Below are 10,003 nucleotides of genomic sequence, written 5' to 3' on the forward strand. Positions count from 1 at the left end.
TCTCTCTCTCTCTCTCTCTCTTCTCTTTCTTTCTCTCTCTCTCCTAACTCTCATTCCTAAATTTTTTTATTCTCACATCTATTCCCCCACCCCCGACCTCTCACTCTTTCTCTCTCTTCATCTGCCTCCTATTCTGTGTGCTCTCTGTCCATTGTTAATACATTACACATTACATTACACATTACAACTGTTTACTTATCGATTGATTATATAGTAAAATACCTGAAAGAAATAAGCTCTTGCTCGTTGCCGGCATGGACGATGCACGTTGAAGTGGCCTGCATAAAAAATGATGTATGAGTATGTAACTGTGATATATATCCGACGGAAATAGCAATTGAATGGCTGACTCTCGCAACGTGTAGACTTCCAATTTTTAAATTGAATTGCTTCAACTGGTTAGGATATGATGTATATATAATTCTAAGTAAGTAACTTTAACTTATTATGTTTTAAATTTTGATAATCTTATCTTCAATATACAAGACATCAGAAATTTTTTATCAAAAAACATTAAATCTTAACTTAAGAAAAAAATCGTTCCAAAATTTTTTACTTCAATTGGCCGAAAAATTTAGAGATGATAAAAAGTGCGAGAAATCTGAAACGCCTTGTACATGAGAAAAAGTAATCAATCATAGAATTGACACCATTCTGTTCGTATTTAAAATTTTTCGCGATATCAGTAATGAAATCTCATGGTCTTTTTGTTGCATCTAATAGAGAGAAATAAGATAAAAATTAAAGGTGATTAAAGAGATTCTTATTACTCGGAAAAAAACAGAAATACAGACCTTCATTAATCGACACCATTAACGTTCATTTTCTTCCAAGAATTTCCTCTTGTTTCCGTGCAGCTTCAACGGCGCATCTTCTCAACAAGATTCTTTTCTAATTTATCTTATTCCGCTTTTCTTTCTCCCTTCCAGCAAGCATACTCCGCCAAAGAAATTTATATCTAATATCCACCATGAATTAATTAATCGATCGAATGCATTGATGTTTCGTTTTTCTTATATCTTGTATAAAACGCAACATGAATTCTATTATTTTCGCGATTCTACTATTATTTCGTACGGTCAACATTAATTATATGATATCTCATTTTATTCGCATCTGGTATATTATTAACGTACAATTTCCTTTTTGTTTCTTTCTCTACGAGGCGGCAAGTACAATAAAGACGACAGAAACAAAGACGTACCATATCGCCATTCTCCTAAGTATAACCGTTTCTTTTTTTTACGCTGAATACATCCAAAGAAGAAAATGTTTATTATACTATCGGCATTAATGTTTAATATTGTTACTCTTTTTTTCGTTATCTCGTTATTATTATTATTATTATCATCTGCTCTATACAAATTACGATTATTTACATGTACAATGCCACGGGCACCATTATCGTGTCGTGCGGTCTGCATTGCGACGACGGTGATCGATATCTAAGTATTCATTGGAGCATACATACGTATCGCGAAACACGTCGTTATCATGCGGATTAATGTCTCGACCTAGCAGAAATTCTCGCATCCAGACAAGGATTAAGGTACGCGGGCGTGAAGAAGATAACGTCTCTGTCACATTTCGTACAGAAACGATCGATCAGTTCTAGGACAAATACGGAAGCGTCGAACTCGCGCCGCCCGCGCCGATTCAAATTGCCTTTTCTATTATCTAGAGCAAGCTTCTCCAACATTTTGCTTGTAAACGTTTTACTTAACAAGAGATGAAAGCGTTTATAGTTTGCTGGTAAAGTGTTGGACAAGTCTGATCTAAAAAGTATTGCTGATTTAATGATATCAAACGAATCTGCGGCGACAACAAACAATTTGCGCCGACATCAAATAACAATTTCGACAAGAACGAAGATTGAAAATTGAAGTCGAATATTTTCGCACTCGTTGTAGCTACGTCCCAAGAATGTTTTCTTAATCGATGTTAAGAGATCTCAATATAAAACTGGAAGAATTTAACGACAGGTTTTTTTTTTAATTGAATTTACTATGATAACTTTGCCTTCATGTTTTAATCTTTATTTATTTATTTAAAGAACGGAGTTATGTGAGAGTGAGAATTCTGAATATAAAATATGTTGAGATCTTATTTTAGTGATTCTGAACTGTTTTATAGATTGCTGACATTTAACAATTTCTCCTCCAGTGACACGGTAGTCAAGATCAATATTCGTTGGTGATAAATATAGAAAGAGAAATGAAAATCACAAATGGTTCAGTTTGCTGTCGCTGCATTTCGTATTAAATCGACGGCGAGCTTCGTCTGAAGACGATTTGGAAAAGGGCGCATGTGTTCGATCTCGCGCGTGATTTTCGATTGTGCAATTGCCATCATTATTACTCGCTCGCGTCAGAACTTGGATAAGAACGATGAAGTGACAAAAATAATAAAAGTGAAAAAAATAATAAAAGGCAGTGCGAAGATACGCCCGAATGCGAGGAAAAGCTATCAGTGGTGGCGATCTTCATTCCATTCCAAAGAAAACACCGACTTCGATCATTTTTCTCAACATTTCTTATCTCCATTTCTACGATTTAACGCAAACTTGCAGTGCACGTATTTTAAACAAACACAGTATTTATTGTACAAGCACTATATACGTATATTTCTTTTTTAATTTCAAGAATCGTCGCTCTGCAAGTTTATACAAATTTTTGTATCCATTTCTTCTCGCAATCGGTAAGATATAGTTTCTTTGAAAGAATGTAATAAAAATTAATATCGCGGTTTTACACGTTTTCCAACATATTGAGGCGCAAGAGAAGGAACTTGATTGCAATCTTCGCTAATAAAGTGATAGTTGTTCTTCGTGTAACCCAGACTTATAGCGCACGTTTTATCACCGTTCCTAACATTTACTCTGACGTTATGATGTTTGCGATCCATCGAGACGTTTTTCCGGGAAATTACATTCGCACGATGGATTCTGATCATCATTACATTCGATATATTGGTTAACCCGCGGTTAGAATAATCATACAAAGAGAATACAAAGTAAATTCTTTACGACTAATAAACGTATAAACACATAAAATTTATTAAAATTCAATAATAAATAAACGATTAACGATATCTTGCGTAGATGATACTTTGAAATCGGTGATGCGTATCGCGCTATTCTGAATTTCCCGGTGAAGATTTAAGATGGATCTTCGTTATACGATTCTGGCTTGTCGTCAGAGAGACGAGACAAGAATGACGAATATTTCGGCAATTCAAAATACTTGTTTCGTCCCGATTTGTTCTATTTTTTTCCCTTCATTCCTACTCTGCGAATGTGTTTATTTCTTTTTTTCTATCGCCAATGTCGCGTGCGGACGCTTAAATTAACTTAAATTAACTTAAACTAACTGCCAAAATGATAATCAGAATGATGACTGCTATCGTCACACAGATCGATATCAGGAACAATTTCTGTAAAATAAAATAATTGCATGATCGCTTGAAAAAAAAACAAAGCAAAAAGAAAAGAAAAGATGAAACGAAATAATAGATTGAACTGAAATCGCGACGGTTTTGGATGAGCATTCGAGATGAAATGACAGTTCCGACTTCGAGCGTTTAATTATATGGTATATCAGAGAGATTCTTAATTAAACGCATCCATAAACGTTATTTACTACACTCGCATTCATCCAGCATTTGCCTTTGAAATATGTATTGACAATATTCTTCCGATATCTTTTCCACATTTTATTGTTTTTATTCAAAGACTAATAGATATTATTAACACTGAACGTTCCATACTTCTCTCTTCGCCATCTTTGAATCCATCAAGTAATATGGAACTTTATAATACTTTGCTAACAGAAATTTTATTGGTTTTTTTAAACATTTATATACTATATATTGTTACGAATAAATTGCAAATTTTGGATTTAGCATTCGGATTATTTACAAAATTTATAGATATAATCAAATGCAGAAAACTTGGAGGACATTTAATACATTCACATACGCGCCTTATCGAATTTTGATAAATATAATTGGGTTGGCAAATAAATTCGTTCGGTTTTGTTAATTTAAATTGTATAATATTTTCCTTAAAACAAAATTTAAATTTAAAAAAGCGTGAAATCACTATTTTTTCAAAAGATTATTATATTTTTTTGAGTTTACGTAAGTTTGTTCATTTTTATATATAGAAAACTGAGCTGAAAGAACGGAAAATTTTCTTCTCACTTTGGACCTGTCATGGTCCAAAAAAAAAAGTATAAAAATAAAAGCTTAAAGTTTTCCCTCAAAATTTATTAAAAAAAATGTTACGATTTTTTGTTACTACTCTCTAAATATGAATCAGTAATAGTCATTAATTACCCAGAGGCACACTTGGCACTGATAAGATCAGTAAAACTCAACTAAAAAAAGAAGAATGTTTGAGCATTACATAATTAAAATACTGATATCTACACGTTAATTTCAATTTTCCAATACTATATTTATTGAATTTAAGCACTAAAACAAGGTTAATTAGATCACATAATAAAGATTAGCTAGATTAAGGATCTCACATTTAATTCACTGCATTAATTATGCAGAATTAAGAATTAAATTTTTAATTGCGGTACGATCATTTTTAACGGAGTTATAAGCAATCAGTCGGAATGCTTTTTACTTAATCCGTAAATAACTTACTCTCTAAATCAGTGGACAATTACTAATATCAATGCCAAGTATGCCATTGGTAATCAGTGAATTAAATATGAGATCCCATCCAGCTAATCTTTATCATGTGATCTAACTAACCTTGTTTTATTAATATATAATTGCTTAAATTCAATGAATGTGATATTAGAAGATTGAAATTAACGTGCAAATGTCAGTATTTTAGTTACATGCTCAAACATTCTTTCTTTTTTAGTTGAACTTCATTAATTATCAGTGCTAAGTCATGCCACTGGATAATTAGTGACTATTCACTGATTCAAATTTAGAGAGTATATATGTATATCACACATATACATAAATATACATGACAAATAGAAGAAACTTGAATTAAAATATTGTTAAATATGTACATTCGCCAATTAATTTTATGTATCTCGAAGTACGGAACAAAAATTTACTTTTCATCAAATAAATGGCAAATGACGAATGCATATCAATAAAATTGCCGACAATCATCTCGAATTTCCTCCAGAAACTGGATTCCACATCTTCACAGTTTTCTGCGGTTAATCACAAGCACAATTATCGATTATTTGCACAAATAAAAAACTGACAAGACGGGTACCCCGAAACTGAGATTATCACATCGACGACATCGCGTCATCGATTTAAGATATTCACAATCCGGAGGAACATCGAGCGATGTAATGAAGTGTACTTATTGTTAACGAAACGAGCGGATACGATGGTGCAGATTATTATGTTAATTAATTAGTAGTTTGTTACAGAGATTAGTCGAAGGATTATCGGCGTAAGATTACGGAGAAACGTGTTATTAGGATCGGCGCGGGACATCCATTTTATTAGCATTTATATTTCCCTTTGTCTTTTTGGCTTAGCGCGACTTTAAAGATACGTTCACAACTCTAAGCGACTTCTATGCGTCATAATTCTTCCACAACATCTATTCCCTTCCTCCTACAAAACTTCTGATTACACTGCATATCCGATCTCATGCGTTTCTCCCCAAGTTGATCGCAACTAAGTTTCTGCATATATTATTATTGTTACTTTGCTATTATTATATTTACTACTATTAATATTATTATTACATTTTTGCTATCGCGATTCGTTTTTCCTTTCTTTCTCTACCTTCTTTTTCAAAATCTTTAAACTCTTCTTGTTTGACCCATATCTTTTCTTCCCTTACAAAAAACACCCCCCTCGGCCATTAAGATGCCTTAGGAAGGCACCCTATTATTATGGCGACTAGTATGACCGCCGATATTAGGACGCAGATTATGATGAAGATCATTTTCTGTGGACAGAAAAGCAAAGAAGGCCACATATAAGGTACGCCCATGTCAATAAAGAATTGAAGAAATCGCAAAGAGAGAAAAAGATATAGTGAGAGTGTATCGAAATAACGTTACGCGCTTCGTGAGTAGTAAGTAAGCGACACGTAAATACGTACCTTCGAAAAATTGGAAAAGTAAAAAGAGAAATAAAATGTGAAGAATATTTTCGGTGACGGCGAAATAAGAAAGAGAAGAATAAAACCTTACAATTGTACGAGTGCAGTGGATCGGAAATCAAAATTCGAAACTTACGGAAGAAGAAGCGGTGGAAAAAAAGAATGCAAGAAGCGAATATGTGATTCACGTGTTCGTTCATGCTGACTTGCATTACCGCAAGTGATAAAAAAAAAGACAAGAAGAGAAAAATCTTATTTCTTCCGTGTATCTGTTCTTTTTACTTTGCTAGAAATGCTTTATTAAAAATATTTGCTTCCCTTTTAATATTAACTCATAAATAAAACGGTTAAAATACGAGGGAAAAAATTTGTTAGTCACAGAGTAACAATAAAATTAGAGCTAAATAACGACAATAATTTTGTGATGCGAAATTAAACATTTTTGCGAGTAATTTTGAAAGAAAGAAAAAACTGAAAATATGGAACCCAACGATATATATATGTTTAATATTTTAATAAAATGAACACATAAATGCCTTGGGAATGTCCAAAGAAAAATAAATTTTTAGAATTATTTACAGTGGAACCAGCTCTGATGAGTTTGATCTTGATATATATTGTCAAAGTCTTGAGTAATTTTGCCTTAACAACTAAATAGTGCTCCCTTATAGTTTCTGAGATATTTAGGTCCAAATCCAAAGCCCACAGTTAACTCTTAATAACCGAGATCCAACTTATTTCCCATTTATTTCCAATTCTAGAATTTTAGAATTAATCGTGAATTGTGGAACTGGGCCTTACAGTTAAAGTGCAATTTTAGTATCATGCGTCTATATGATTTTTCACCCGAAACAAAGTCCATTCTACCTCCCTCTCTGTCCAGGCGTCTGATTTTTCACGCGAAGTAAGATTTATAAGCATATGAAGTCGTTCACTCCTAGGCAAAGGGAGAGATGGGCTGGACCTCGCTTCGCGGTGAAAAATCGGATATCTCTGGGAGAGATAGGAATGAATCTCGCTTCGTGTGAAAAGTTATCATAAAATTAAACTCATTTATAAAATTTATTTTGTTTTAAACTTGTTAATGAGTAGATTAAGGTTATTCAGAGTCATAATCTTGACAACATATGTCAAAGACAAGGCTATCCATTATTGTAAACAATTACCCTCCTAGAATTATAAAAACCTCTAGAATTATAAAAAAAAATAATTTAGATAAATTTTTTACTAAATTTTTACGGAAGTAAAACAATGTATATTATTTAAAAATAGTCATTATATGTAGTATATAGTATGTAGTATGTAGTATATAGTATGTAGTATGTAGTATATGGTATGAGTATGTAGTATGTAGTATGTAATATTATATGTAGTATGTAGAGTATATAAGTGACGATAACTTTTAGGAAAAAGAAGGAGTTGGCTGCCAAACATAATCAAGCATATACAACTAATGCTGCGGGTGCATTACAAACTATAGTTAATCACACATATCAAACCATTCTACCCGATAATAAAGTTGTTTATTCCGCTATCTATTTTATTATATCGTTTCTGTGCTAATCTACAGAATAATGCATTCATCTATCTTTATACTATTAATCTATTCGACATCGACTATTATATTTCATCTCTTTTACCGCGATCCCACGATGGACTTCGATCGCGGAAAATACTGTCGCAAACGTAACACAAAGCATAGTGCAGTGGTAATTAGCAGGAGTGCAATTGTAACTATACACAAAATTAAAAGTCAATCACAAAAAACAAGGTTCGGATTCCACTCGATGCGAAATGCCTGATCGTAGGTAGTATTAGAACAAAGGGAATTATTTCAGGAGCAAAAAAGAATTTCAACAATTTCATTTCGAATCAAGTATTTTTAAAATCATTTTTGATACTCAAATATTTCTTAAATTTGTTGTTTCAGTAACTTTATATCTACTCTGTCGAAAAAAATATGAAATTTAATGTATTTTTTGAAATTTAATATATTTTTAAGTTACACAAGTTAAATTCAATTTTATAACATTATATTAAAGTTAATGTATTTAAAGTAATTGAAAAGGATATTTATAAACATGTACATAAAATTCATTGTACTTTTCATATAATTTTATAAAATTTTATATACTTTCCATTAAATTTTCTTTTCTTTGTGAATATGAATAAAATTTATTACTGCATATGAATGCATTAAAGTTAAGTTACTTGTGTAAGTTACTTCATATTTTCATTGACAACATTTAAATATTTTTAATGTACCTGTTAGAAATTTGCTTCCGTTACATGTAATGGAAGCAAATTTTTTTTAACAATATACATTATTATTTTCGGTTAAAATATCATTATAATCGATTTTCTCTTACACACATACACACACACACGCGCGCGCGCGCGCGCGCGCACGAACGCACGCACATACACATTCTGTGCTTTATAATTTAAGAAAATATTTATAGAAGTTTTTGTGCGTGTACAGTTTTGTGTGTTTTGCATACAAGTAAAATATCATATTTTTCTGGACAGGCATTCTTAAATCGCAATAAATCTTTTGCTATTTTTAACATTTATCCCCTACGGCCAAGTGAATGCGTTTTCAAGTGAAAAATGTTCACTTTGAGAATCATAATGGTAAGAGAGGTCAAGATTTTATGCGGAGCAGAGAAGAGATGATAACAATGCAAAAGAAAAATATTACTCTGTGATAATGTTTTCAAGTCCGCCGTCGCGTTTCATAAAATTTCGAATAAATCTTTCTCGAATTAATCATTCATCCTTTTTGCTCCTTTTCATCGGAAATTTTATTCATTCGCCATGTCGTCTTTTGATGAAGCCAAGCGAAATGATTCCTTATTGCAAATATATTTCAGAAGTGTTCAGTAAATCCTGAATTGATTCACGGAAAAAGACAACTCTTCGATGGATTTCAAAGAAATTATTACTTCACAAAATTCGCGATGTCGATAAACAAAAGGGAAAAAAAACGTATTTTCTTGATAACATTTTCAGATAAAGAATCAACTTCTTTCTTAAATTTAATCCAGCATTAAATTGAGTTAGCAGCGTTCATGTCGATCGAGCTGATCCGAAACTCACGAAAATCTGCTCCTTGTCTCGGAAGGCTTTTCGTTTCTCAATATTACGCGAGAAATAAATTTGCCTAGTTTCAGCTGTGTTTGGTGTCTGATGTTTTTTACCTTACGAGCCTTGGATCTGTACTCTTCAGCTTTAATCAGCTCGCCCCGGGCCTGGCCGACGTGGTCGCCGGTCTGATTCACGCAGTACTCAATGCTGTCCATCATTTCACCCTGCCATACCGCATGTGGGACAAAGGACGGAACTCGAGATCGGGATGGACATGAAAGGAAGGAGGATTTTGAGGTGGAACCAGGTTCGCTCGTCGAGGGGAACAACCTCGGGGATGGATGCACCCAGGATGACATTTATACACACATAATCGGCGAGAGAGAGAAGCAACATCCCCGCAGCAAGAGAATGCCACATTCCCAGCGTCGTACGCGCATGTATGTGCAGGCACATACACACCGTCATATTTTTCACATCGACACAGTTATACACACGTACCCATATTATCGACAGCATAAAATTAATACACAAGGTTAATAGTATGAGTAATAGTAAACAGAGCAGTTGATGGACAGAGGCACACAATTAGCACACCCATGTTTCGACAGAGAGAGCGATTTATATAAGTATAGGGAAGAAAAAAGGGGAAGGGAGAGAGAGAGAGAGAGAGAGAGAGAGAGAGAGAGAGAGAGAGAGAAGAGAGAGAGAGATAGTATAACACGTATACATATAACAACATATATATATATATATATATATATATATATATATATATATACTAATATATATATATAGTATATATATATATAGTAT

At 33.0% G+C, this 10,003-nt stretch overlaps 1 protein-coding gene across 1 annotated transcript in view; it reads right to left on the bottom strand.

The window, feature by feature from the left end:
• LOC105622617 (syntaxin-1A) overlaps nucleotides 1-10,003 on the bottom strand; it is a 47,014-nt gene that overhangs the window by 156 nt on the left and 36,855 nt on the right. The window lies entirely within an intron of this gene.

The sequence above is a fragment of the Atta cephalotes genome (assembly GCF_000143395.1).
Source record: "Atta cephalotes unplaced genomic scaffold scaffold00047, whole genome shotgun sequence".
Classification (NCBI taxonomy): Eukaryota; Metazoa; Arthropoda; class Insecta; order Hymenoptera; family Formicidae; genus Atta; species Atta cephalotes.